This window comes from Dasypus novemcinctus, chromosome 11, assembly GCF_030445035.2.
Source record: "Dasypus novemcinctus isolate mDasNov1 chromosome 11, mDasNov1.1.hap2, whole genome shotgun sequence".
Taxonomy (NCBI): Eukaryota; Metazoa; Chordata; class Mammalia; order Cingulata; family Dasypodidae; genus Dasypus; species Dasypus novemcinctus.
This window is the reverse complement of record NC_080683.1, coordinates 61,732,860-61,746,630: the sequence shown is the minus strand read 5'-3', so window position 1 is coordinate 61,746,630 and position 13,771 is coordinate 61,732,860.

Sequence of the window (13,771 nt, the reverse complement as noted above, 5' to 3'; positions counted from 1 at the left end):
CAAGGAAAGCAGAGGCCCCAACTCCAACTGATGCCTGGACCTGACCTCCAAGAGGTCCCAGGGCCTCCCCCAACTGCTTGTCTGACACTGTTGCTACCACAGCCGTCGTGCTACCAAGGCCCACTTAGCCCTTCAGCTCTAGCCTGTGACTGTCCTCCTAACTGCCCCCAACCCAGGCCCCTGCTGCCCACACTGCAGCTGGACTGGACAGCAGGGGCCTTGTGAGAGCTCACCCAAAGGAACTGCCAGAGGCGGGGACAGCTGGACCACAGACTTTATTTTTGTATTTTGTACTGGCAAAACCTGGGCCTGGGACCAGCCAGCAGGCTCCAGCATTCTGCTGAGCCTGGGCAAACCCTGTGCCCACCTATACACCCCCACCCCAACCTCACCCTCCAGCCACTGCTACATGCACTGTCACTTTGCTGCAGTTCACTTGTTTCCTGTAAAAGTTTCTATGATTCGCACTGATAAAAAAAACAGCCAAGCAAACCCAAAATGAGATATCATTTCACATCCACAAGAATGGCTACTATTAAAAACAGAAAACTACAGGTGTTGGAGAGGATGCAGAGACAGGAGCATTCCTTCACTGCTGGTGGAATGTAGAACGGAGGAGCCTCTGTGAACGACAGTTTGGCTGTACTTCAGGAACCTAAGTATAGAATTCCATATGACCCAGCAATCCAGTTACTAGGTAAATACCACAAAGAATTGGAAGCAAAGGCTCAAACAGATATTTGCACACTGATGTTCACAGCAGCATTATTTGCAATTGCCAAAAGATGGAAGCAATCCAAATGTCCATCAACTGATGAATGGATAAATAAAATGTGGTGCATATATACAATGGAATACTATTCAGCCTTAAAAGGGAATGAAGTACTGATTGATGCATGCATCGACTTGGATGAACATTGAAGACAACAAGTTTAGTGAAATCAGTCAGACACAAAAGGAAAAACATTGTGATCTCATCGATCTGAAACAATTAGAATAAGCAAGCTCATAGAGTCAATCTAGAATATAGGTTACTGGGGGGTGGGGTAGGGATAGGGAATGGGAAGTTAAGGTTTCAAATGTATTGGATTCCTATTTTTCTATTTGGAATGATGGAAATATTTTGGTAATGGATGGTGTCGATGGTAATACAGCATTCTGAATGCAATTAACAACACTGAAATGTATATCTGAATATGATTAAAAGGAGAAATGTTCTATCGTATATATGGTAATAGAATAAAAGTTTTTAAAATATCCATGGAACTACACTACACAAAAGTGAACCCTAAGTTAAACCATGGACTTTAATTAATACACAAGTATAAAAATGTGCTATTATCAAATGCAACAAATGTTCCAAACCAAAACAAACTGTTGGTGTTAGGTTGATATATGGAAATCCTGTATTTTATTCATGATAGTTCTGTAAACCTACAACTTTTCTAGTCAAGGGGCAAAAAAACCACAGTGGGATACTACTTCATACACAGTAGGATGGCTAGAATAAAAAAGTCAGATAATAACAAGTGTAGGCAAGGATGTGGAGAAATTAGAAATCATATACAATGCTGGTACACAAGTGAAATGGTGCATCCACTTTAAACCATCTGGCAGTTCTGCAAATAGTTAAACATAGATAATATGACCCAGCAATTCTACTTTTAGATATATACCCAATAGAAATTAAAACATATGTCCATATAACAAATTTTATATGCATGTTCATAGCAGCATTATTTATAATTGTCAGAAGGCAAAAGCAATCCAAATGTCAATCACCTGATGAATGGATAAACAAAATATGAAATTTTTGGCTGAATGCTGCCATAAGAAGAAATAAGGTACTGATACCTGCTAAAACAAGAGTAAACCATGAAAACAATGTTCTTAGTCAAAGAAGCCAGTCACAAAAGACCAAATATTATATGAATCCATTTATATGTAAGGTCCAGAATAGGGAAACCTATACAAACAGAAGGTAGATTAGTGGTTGCTTAGGTCTGGGAAAGCTAGGGGAATAGAATGGTGACAGCTACAGTGTACAGGGTGGGTTTTTTTTGTTGTTTTTTTTTTTTTGAGTTGATGAAAATGTAAATCTGAGAATGGTGAATCCTTCATTTAATATCGGTGATTTGTATGGTATGTAAATAATTTTTAAATAAAGTTGCTAAAAAATCAAATAAAGGAGGAGAACTAAAGAAGGGAAGATGGCAAGCTTAAGACTATACTTCCTAACCTTTCCCTACTTGTATGTGGTTGGAGGTGACCATCTAAGAGATTCTAGTCACCTCCATCCCCTTCAGTGGATTAAGGAGCTTAATAGCTCAGCACATCTGGAACACATTCGTGGCTTGGGGCACAGAATACCTGTTGAGACATTTTGCTTTAAGAATGAACAAAAAAGACTGAAATATCCACATTCTTTTCCATCTAACCTTCACAACTTCACCCATACTTACCCACTTACCCTTGAACTTGGCATAAATGAATCAGTGTACAAATATAACTACATAAACATGATGACTACTACAAAAACTGGCAGGGATAGATACTGTGAAAACTGCATGGTGGGAAGTAGCTGTGGTTCAAGCAATTGAGCTCCTGTCTACCACATGGGAGGTCCGGGTTTGGTTCCCGGTGCCTCCTAACAAAAATGAGCAAGACAGTGAGCTGACACAGTGGGCTGGTGCAGTGAGCTGACATAACAAGATGATGCAACAAGAGACACATGGAGGAAAAACATAATGAGAGATACAACAAAGCAGAGAGCAGAGGTGACTCCAAAAATTAGGTACCTCCCTGCCACATGGGAGGTCCAGGTTCGGTTCCTGGTGCCTCCTAAAAAAAAAAAGAGAAGACCAGCACACAACACAGACACAGGGAATGCAAACAACAAGGGGTGGGGAGAAATAAAGTAAATCTTAAAAAAAAAAAAAAAAGTGCACTGTGAGATTTATGATTTCTTTTACATTTTTAAATCTCCAGCATTGTTTGTCTAATAAATGAATTGTATTTAAATGATGAGCCATACTATACCTCCCTTAGTTCATCAGATATTGAAGAGACTTGAATGATCACCTCTGAACAGGTCATTTAGCAGTGCCCATAGTAGCAGAAAAAATGGAGAATTGAGGTACTTATAAAGATAATCTAATATCATGACTATTCCTACTTTACCTCTGAAATAATCACTTTTTAAATCTTAGATAATTGTCTCAACTTACTTTCCTGGTTAAAATCTGAAGCATCTGGAAATGCTTCTCAAACTTTAGTGTGCATACAGATCACCTGGGGATCTTGTTAAACTGCAGGTCTGATAGGTGTGGGATGGGACCTGTGATTCTTCAGTTCTAACAAGCTCCCAAGTGATGCCAATCCTGCTGGTCCACAGATCACATTTTGAGTAACAACTTATACAGCATTTGAGAAATTTACTTATCTCATCAATCCAGATAGTTTATATACTTACATGTGTGTGTGTGTAAGTATATTTGAAGTGCCCTGACAGGTTTGACCATCAACATTAAACAAATTAACTGGAAATTGCCCAATTTATATGGCAATTTATGCTATATAGACAGCCTAGTTTCCTTAGTTTTGTCATTTTTGAAACAAAGATAATAACAGTAGGTAATTCTATGGAAAAATGGAAAGGAAGAAAGAAATGAAATGTTGTTGAGTTAGGTCATTCTAACTCAGAAGCTTGAATATTTCAATAATAAAAGCAAAATCTAGTTGTAAATATTCAAAAAACAAAAAATTCTGGTAACTTTTGCTGATGGAACTGACATCTAGCACTATTCTTTCTCATAGACTATGCTCAATAAATACTTTTGAGTGAATGCCACATGAACAAATCATGAACACCTACAGTCATATCTTTACAATAAATCCTATGTAGCAATTTTCAGCTACAGTCTGAAAATATTATCTTTTTTTCATGGTATTCTCAAGTGATACCTGATCAACTTCAAGTATGATGAAAGTATTCATTTCTGTGGAAGATCTTAAATCAGCGAGATGCTATTTTCTATGACATGGTGTTTGAATAGATGATGTCTTCCAGAGTCAGTGAGTAACTCTCAACAAATTTTATTTTCCATTGTCCTCAGCAAAAATGATGCTGAGAGGTCAGGGTACATCTGCAGGGTGTAAAAAGGCAGTATCTGAAATATTCTTTTCTCACTTCTTTCTTTGCATAGATAATGCATTGCTCTCCCTCACTGATAGGGATTGTTGCCATAGAAATGTTTTAAGAACACTCTTAGATCAATATTAGAACTGCAGAAAGTATCTCAGATAGTCTAGGCAGTTTATAATTCTGAAGGTATCTTATTTCTTTGTTCAACAGGGAAGTTCTGTGACGTGAAGAATTAATCTTCCCACAAGTGTCCTGTGAATGCTTCCCAAGGAGAAGATTATGCTAGGTGCTAAACAACATCAAATGCAGAGACTGAGTGTCTGCCAATCTGAAAAAAAAAGTGCAACGTGGAATGCACTAGGGGACTGAACTCACTGCTGCCCCTTAAAATGCACACTCTGAATTTCACCATGTTTTATTTCAAAGTTCACCTAAGAAAATAAAACATCTTTCCTTTCCTCACTTGCTTATTTGTCAGCTTCCCATCACAATCACCAACCTGTTCACACAAAAATATCTCAGTATTAACAAACACTGCACAAAATAGGTAAAATGAGTTGCAGTTCCTTACATTACAAAATGTTAAGAAATATTCTGATGGTTTAGAATCAAGAGCCAGAAGAAGAAACAATGCCAACTATTTGTCTCCTTTCTTCTGTAACAACACTACACATATCCAGGCAGTGGTTATTATAACAAGATGTATACATTTATTCCTAAAGAACCCATTATCTTCAAATGCTGTTACACAAAGCTCCTCAAATGACCCCAATAATGAATGGGTTTCTCAGGAGGTGTGTAAGAAGAGGCCTGGGCTCCAGCTACAGCCCTGCATCCAGCTGTAGGATCCTGATCAAGTCATTTCCCTTTCCTCAAGCCTGGTTTCCATTTGTGTGAAAAAGATGGGGCTGTACATCACACTCTCTGAGTCTCCATTGGACTCTAAAACTCTACGACTCCATGAAGCAGAGTAAAATATGGAATCCCTTCGTGCTCCTTTGGTCTTTTGCTCCATTTTTATATCCCTTGCTGGTGTAGTGTGCAGGACTCAGTATCTGTTCTCCAGGAGACTTGGCAGTAAACGCAACCTGTCTGTCAAAAAGATTTAACTCGTTTCCCTAGCTATGCATATTATAGGAACAAATTCATGAATTCACTCTGGGAGCTATACCTTCAGAAAGGACACTTGTTATTTCAAATATATGTAGTTTAGATAACTAAAAGGTAGGTGTTACCAAGAAACAGCTCAAGTTGTGTTAATTTTCTGTAGGTCCATGTTTAGACATACAATAATACTCTGATAGGTATAGCTTTTATCCTTCAGTTCTACGTTATTCCCCCATTGTGACTTTGATTGAAATTGTGTGAAATTGGACCACTGACCTGTAAAATAAGAGTCAGCCTTTAAAATGCACAGCTATTTTCAATATGAATCAACCTTTATTTGACTGGTTGTTGCTGTCACTTTAGTGATATGAATAGTGCTCAATTTGTGGGCTCACAATGTGAAATTATAATTTAAGCATTATTTGGAATAGAGTTGACTGTGACATTTAGTGAATTCCTGGTTATCTACATTGGAGCACTCACTGTGCCATTGGCCTACATTAATTGAAAATTGACAATGTTTTCATTAGTCAGAAATTTCCCTTGGTCTCCTTCTTTCCTTCCAGTCATCATGGCCACTTACCTTTCCTCCTCAGGATCTCCTTTTTTTTTTTTTTGACCTTAGAGTTTATTCTAAAACCCCCATTTGACAAATGAGGAATTAAAGACACAGAAGATTATAAAAGTTGTCATTGTGACCCAGCCAATATAACACATATCTGGGAACTACAATTCAGGCAATCTAAATCATAGCTCAGTGATACTTCCTTTATTACATATATCCTATAGTCTAGTAATAAGTTAAATATTGCTTTATAACATAGTACTAATAACACTCCATATAAAATATTTTAAGAGAAAAATTTCTTGGGTACAAGGTGAAATAGTGGAGGCATGTATGCAGAAGAAAGGCAATGGCATTCCAAGAAACACAAATGGCCAAGGAAACCTATCATATCCTTTCTTTTTTTTTATAATTGATTTAATATACTTTTTTAAAAAAAGAAACTTAGACTACAAAAATGTTACACAAAAAATATAGGGGGTTCCCATATGCTCTGCTCCCTAGCCCTCCCAAATTTTCCAACATCTACAACATCCTTTATTAGTGTGGTACATTTGCCACAATTGATGAACATACCTTGGAGCATTGCCACTAAACAATGATTATAGTTTACATTGTAGTTTACACTCTCTCCTGCACATTTTTGCACGTTATTACAAGATATATGATGGCCTATATCTGTCATTGCAATGTCATTCAGGATAATTCCCAAGTTCTGAAAATGCCCCCCAGTTGCACCTATTTTTCCCTCCCCCTCCCCTCAGAACCTCCAGTGACCACTCCCTCCACATCCATGATAAAAGTTCTTCCATTGCTAGGATCACAACAAGTGTACTCGAGTCCATTGTTCCATTCCCCAGTCCTGAGGATTCTGGGATGATGATGCTCGCTCCATCTCTTAATTGAGAGAGGCCTTAGATCCCATGGGGCAGATGGATGGAACTTTCTTGCTTGCAGTTGAGGACTCTCTCTCTGATCCTTGACATTGTCATTGTCAGTCATCATCTCCTTGTTAGTTGTCCTGTGTGAGTCCAATGAACAGCAGTGCAGGTGTTGCAACTCTCTTGAGATTCAGGGCCAAACTGGCACATGGACAGCCCAAAGATTTAAGTCTCTTGGACATACAAATATCAACTCTAGTACTATAGGTTCAAATAGAAGGGGTAGAAGAGCCATGTGTAGGGAAACCACAACTGAGTCCAACTCTGTCACAGTGGGGAGCATAAATTCCGAAGTGGGACCCACTGGCAGGGCACCCAATTCCTAAGCTTTCTGCCCTGCCTATAGTGTCTGGATGTCTCCAGAGCCCTCAGGAGCCCTGATATTTGAGGTAATATTTACTTCAGCTGTCTATGAGTTCTTGCTGAGACTCACATAGGCGTAACCTCTGAACTGACTCCGACTCACTTTGAAGTCCCTTAGCCATATAAGCTCATTTGTCTTTACCCTTTCCTCCTTTTCAAGGTCTTTTTCCAGTTGCATTGCTAGTTGGTGCTTGGTAGTAATCCCTCAGTGCCAGGGAGGCTCATCCCCAGGAGTCATGTCCCACACTGTGGGGAGGGTAATGTATTAATACATTGAATTTGGCTTAGAGAGAGGCCACATTTGAGCAACAAGGAGCAATCAGGAGATAACACTTGAGCACCCTACAATACTACGCTAAGTTTCAATTTCAAAAGTAAAGGTTCATAAGTATAGTCATCACAATCAAGGGCCCATCAGTGGTCCATCCTCCTTCATTAGCAGGATCTAGTTCTTTAGTTTGAAAAATTCAGAAACAATCTTTCGTGGGGCACCTAGATATCTAGATGTTAGAAAAGTAGTGATATCGCTTAAGAAGTAGAGACAAGTTGTTTCTATTTGCTCAAATTAAATGGAATGAATAAATTACAACAATTTCCATAGTTAAACAACTTTATACAGTTCTGTGATCATCAGGCAATAAAGCAGAATGAGCTGACATGAGTGGTCTCCCTCTGCCTATCACCAGCCTTACACCCAGCTCCAAAAACATTGAATACTAGGTAAAATAAGACAACAACACAATACAATTGTAATACATAGCCAAATATGAAATAAAGTTAAAAACACAAGAGGCAGAACCAAAGACTGAAAACCAAAACAGAGCAGTTTACAGTGGCATCCTGGCACATCAGTTGCGCACAAGGGATAGGATGGGATGGAAGCTCTAGGAATAACCAACTAAAGGGCGAAAAGCTCAGCCTGTGCCTCACATTAGGCTGGCAGGCTAACTGGGCTTTTGGCATGAAGGTCGGAGTTATGAAGCATTGCCTCTTCTAGGCAAAAGCACCAGGAAAGCACACCACCAGTCCGGCCAAACCCTAAGGAACATTGCTGTCCCTCTAGGGCCTTGGGTTAGAAAACAGTCAGCTACAAGAAATCAAAACCTGGTTCTGTGACACATTTGGATATATGACTTGAATTTTCACACTCTGCGGGGTGGGGAGCCTCAGATCCAGGAACAAACCTAGAAATTGACCCAGGACATTGCAACCCAGGGGCCCAGAGGGACAGAGGGAGGGATTCCAGCTGAGGGTAGCTGGGAAGGTTTCCTGGTAAAGGTCATATTGGAGTTGGTGTTTGAAGAATAAACAGAATTTCAATAGACAGAGTTGGGGGAAGGGTGTTCCAGGTGGGGGCCTACCTGAGCAAAGGCAAAGGAGAGGAGTAAGGAGTTTGTGAAGGACTGTAGTGGGGGGAAAAGTCAATGAGGTGGTAGAGTAGAGGGAGAATACAGTCAAAGATACTCATTTCTAAAATAACCAGTATTGTATTCAAGTTGGTTGCAAATGTCACAATGTAGAAGTCTAGTAAAAAAGGCTTGTTTTTTTCTGCTATATAATGAGCAGTCTGAATAATGAATGGTATGAATGAGTGAAAAGGTTGTTTAGTACTGGCTAACCTCCCCTGAGTTTCCTTGGTGAATTATTGCCTGTCATCTGATAAATAAATCGTTGCTGCTACTCATCCTGCAGCTTGCTATAAAGATGACCAAATGAGAAGCAGTTCTATTTTGATATAATTTAGAACACCAGTCCTTGTTACTTTCAATTTGGGGCTCATATTTGCAACCATTGTCTGTCTGATATGTCTCATTCAATCATAAGCAGTCTCTCACTGAATCTCAGTTTCAACTACTTTGGGAGATCATTCCGTATCCTTTGCGAGCCTCCTTGGTATCCCCCTAAAGTATATTTCATGTATTCCACATTGCCTATACTTACAGTAAAACCATCTGAATAAGAGTCTCTAAATTGGGAGGACATAATGGCTGGCTATTTTGCATGATGGAGTGTCACATAGACAATTTTAATAATATAGATAAGTGGTCAGGGAAGTGGATGTGGCTCAAGCAACTGGGCTCCTGTCTACCATATGGGAGGTCCTGGGTTCAATTTCTGGGGCCTCCTGGTGAAGGCAAGTTGGCTCATGCAGCCAGCTGGCCCAAGAGGAGAGCTGGCCCGAGTGGAGAGCTAGCCCACCTGGAGTGCTGGCCCACGCAGGAGTGCTGGCCTGCGCAGTAAACTGGCCCACTAGGAGAGTAGTGCAGCAAGATGATGTAACAAAAAGAGACACAGAGGAGAGACAATAAGAGACACAGCAGATCAGGGAGCTGGGGTGGCACAGAGATAGAATACTTCTCTCTTACTCCGGAAGGTCCTAGGATTAGTTCCTAATGCCGCCTAAAGAGAAGGCAAGCAGACACAGAAGAACCCTCAGTGAATGGACACAGAAAGCAGACATTGGTGGATGGGTGGATAAATAAATAGATAAGTAGTCAGCAAACTTTTTCTATAAAGGACCTGATAGTAAATATTTTAGACTTTGTGGGATATATATGGTCTCTATCACATATTCTTCTTTGGGTTTTTTGGGTTTTTTTTGTTTTTTTTTTTAATAACACTTGAAAAAATGTGAAAAACAAGTCTTAGTTCACAAGCTATATGAAAACAAGCTAGGACTGGATTCGGCTCACCAGGTATAGTTTGCCAACCCCTGATATAGATTAATCCAAGGAATACAGTATTTCTGGCATTTAATTACAAAGAAGTCCAGAGCTAGTATGAGTGAATGACGGAGACCCTGAGGGATGGCTGTTGGGGTGCTGAAGCTGGCTGAAGGGAATGTTAAGAGCACAAGACTGTGCTTGCCTGAACAACCAGAGCATCCATCAAAAGGAAATCATTTTCAAAGTGAAATCATGCTTGCATGACGAACAGAATATCAATCCAAACAGACATGCAGAAGGCAATGGAAAGTCAGAACCATGGAACAGTAGATTTTTAAAAGCAAGGAAGTGAAGTGTCACAGAAGATGTATAAAAAGAGTCTGGAATGGAAGTTTAAGGAAGACCCTGCATCAAAATGAAATGTACCCTGCAGCATCACCCTTCAGTTTCAAATCATTCAAGATGAGCTGATCACCTCTAGTCTAACTACCTATTATAATTGTAAAACTTAAATAAAGCTGCTATCCTGGAGAAAAGGGGAAGAGAGAAGACAGAGGTGAGATAAAAGAGAGGGGGGAAGGGGAACAGGTGGGAGGAAAATGGAAAGGAGGGAAGAGAAAGAAAGAGAAGAGAAAGGGGGAAGAACTATAACCATTATAACGACTAATCTTTAAGTATAAGATGACTATTGACATTTGCATTTACCTTAAGCCTAAAGACTGACTACAAAAAAACCATCTTTTTTTCCTTTTTCTTCATTTATTTCTCATTGAAAGGTGATGATCTATTAGCCAGGACAAGTCACTTGGCCACACCCTACTGCAAGGAGGCTGGGAAATGTATTTTAGATAAGCACATTGCCTCCTCTGATAAAATCGGAAGAGAAGGGATGATGAATGTTGCCACAGGAAAGTGATATTACTTTCACTATATTGTGGTGATCAGAATACATTTAACCCATGCCAGGGCTTGGAAACCACAGGAAATTTAAAAATTCAGAGCCACAGGTGTGTGATTGTCCAAAGTATTCTGGTGGATGGCCATTAGTAAACGTCATTGTATTAACTGAGCAATGGGAATGAATGCACATAAAATACATTGCCCTTTTAAACTATGCAAAAGAATGTGACATGAAACTTGAAATAACAGGAGTAGGCTTGAACTAAGCAAAACATAGTTGATAAGAACTTTGATATTTTGTAATAAAAACTATTTAAAAAGCCAGTGCCGTTGTACTGGGGGAAATACAATACATATATCAGAGAAAGGACTTGTATCCAGATTATCTGAAGAATCATGCAATTTAGCAATAAAAAGGCAAATAACACAATAAAAAAAAAAGCACAACATTTGAACAAGCACAAAAAGGGATATGCAAATGGCCAATAAGTAATGAAAAAATGCTCAGCATCAATCACAAGAGAAATGCAAATTAAAACCACAAATATATAGCATTCTACATCCACCGACATGGCTGTTAGTAAAAAGGCTGACAATACCAAGTGTCGGGAAAGATGTTTAAAACATGGAACTCACATTTCTGATGGGAATATAACATAGTAGAGAACAATTTGGCAATATGTTATAAAGTTAATATAAAACTCAACAATTCCATTCCTAGGTACTTAACCAGAAGAAATGAAAACATATGCCTACAATGAGACCTGCATATCAATAGTAATTTTATTTATAACCTTAAAATACCTAGAAACGATCCAAATATAATCAAATTGGATGAATAATCAAATTGTGATATATCCCTACAGTAGAATTCTACTCAACAGTGAAAAAGAACAAATTACTACACTCAAAGACAGGGATGAATCTCAGAAAATCATTATATTATGTGAAAGAAGCCAGACACATCAAAGTACATAGAGTGGTTCCATTTACACATTTCTAGAATAGATAAACCTAATCTATAGTGACATAAAGGGGATCAGAAGTTGCCTTAGGGCCAGGGGTGGGGTGGGCAAATTGATTGCAAAGGAGCCTAAGAGAACTTTTTGAGATGTTTTAAACGTTCTGTGTCTTCATTGTGGTGGTGGTTACAAGGGTATATAATTTAGTTAAAACTCATCAAGTTATACACTTAAAATTTGAGTTTTTATTGTATATAAATTATACCCTAGTAAGTTTATTTTAAAAGAAAATAATGCTGTTATATTGCAATTTAAAGGTAAAAGCAGTGTTTATGTGGTGAACAAATTAAATTGAGATCAGGAACATGGTTCATTTATTCATTCATTCATTCATTCACCAAATATGTTTAAACCAAACACCTGCTATATGTAAAAATTGTCCTAGGTTCTGAGAGTTAAAGGACACATGGCATAGTCTCTATTGTCCAGGAGCTCAGGCTCACAGAGAGGACAGGCATTTAAACCAGTAAGGCCCATGCAGGGGTAATGGCTGCTGCAATGGAGGTGTATGCACAGTACTGTGGGATTTCAAAGAAAGTAGTCACCACCTCTACTTGAGGACTTTAGAGAAAGCTTCACCAAAAAGGTGTTTTAGTTGGGCCTTGAAGGGTGAGTGTGACCTTCCCAGGAATCCCATGGGAAGAAGCATGCTGAAAGGGAATTCTGACAGTACATGGAAAGAAGCACATAGATGTGAAAAGGCTTGGGTGGGTTATAGATTTCATGCAAGTGATGTGTATGAGACATAGATGTGTTCCCAAGAGGAAGAGTTGTGTGTGTCATGTTGCATAGTCTGAACTTTTTCCCACCTTTCCTGAGACACATTACTCCCCTTCCTTAAATGCAAGATTTACATCTCTGGCAAAACTGTGCCGAATGGATTGGAGGGGAATATGTCTGAAAGAAGTCTAGGGTGTGTTTTAGTTTGTCAAAGGGCTGCTGATGCAAAGTACCAGAACTATGTTGGCTTTTATAAAGGGGGTTTATTTGGGGTAATCGTTTACAATTCCAAGGCCATGAAAAGTCCAAACTGAGGCCCCATCAGAGGGGCTTTCTCACCAAAGTGAGCTGCCACATGTTGACACAAGATGGTGGGCAATCTCTGCCTGGTTTCTGCCTTCCCCTCTGAGCTTCCTCTCTCAGGCTCAGTTGCTCTGCTTTCTTCTCATTTCAGCTGCAAGCTGGCACAAGGCTTGTCTCTTTCCAGGCTGCTTATATCAGTCTCAGCTGTTCTGCTCTCTTCCCAAGATCAGCTGTAAGCTATCAGGTATACAGCAGGCTGGTATCCTCTTAAGCTGCTCTGTGGGCCCAGCTTCTTGGGAGATTCGTGCTTAAGCAATCCTCTCTCTCACATTGCAGAATCAAAAATATGCCGGCTTCCTTTTTCCTCTGAGTGAGTCCATTTATGTCAGACTCAGCAAGGGGGCAGGGACTCAATATGAATCATGCCCCACTGATGTAATCCAGACAAATGGGTCTCACACCCAAAGGAATGGATTAGTTTAAAACATGTCTTTTTGGGGAAATGGATGTGGCTCAGGCAGTTGAGCACCTGCCTCTCACATGGAAGGTCCTGGGTTTGGTTCCCGGTGCCTCCTAAAAAAAAACAGACAACAAGTAAAAATCAACAAGAAGGCAACTAGCTAAAACAACAAGCAAATAAATGAGGGAGCCATGGTGGGGGGGCATATCTTTTTGGGATTCACAAAATTCTAACTGTCAAAGGAAAGGATTGGACTCGGTTGTTGGGAAAGAATTTAGCAAGAACAGCGAACAGCTTACTTTATCATAGCCAATGATGCTCCACAAGGCCTAGTCAATTGCTCTCCTCTCCAGCCTCATTCCCTTCCACTTTCTCACTCACCATCCTCTAGCCACACTGGTCTTCTCGCTTTTCCTTGGATATTCCAGGCTCATTCCTGCTTTGGGATTTTGAATTAATTTTTGCCTCTGTCTTGCCTTCTGGTTCCCCCTTATTACCCTTATCAGTATTCAAATGTCACCTCTCATAGAAGGTTTTTCCCTGACCTCCTTATATAATGCTTCCTGCTTCCCCATTCACT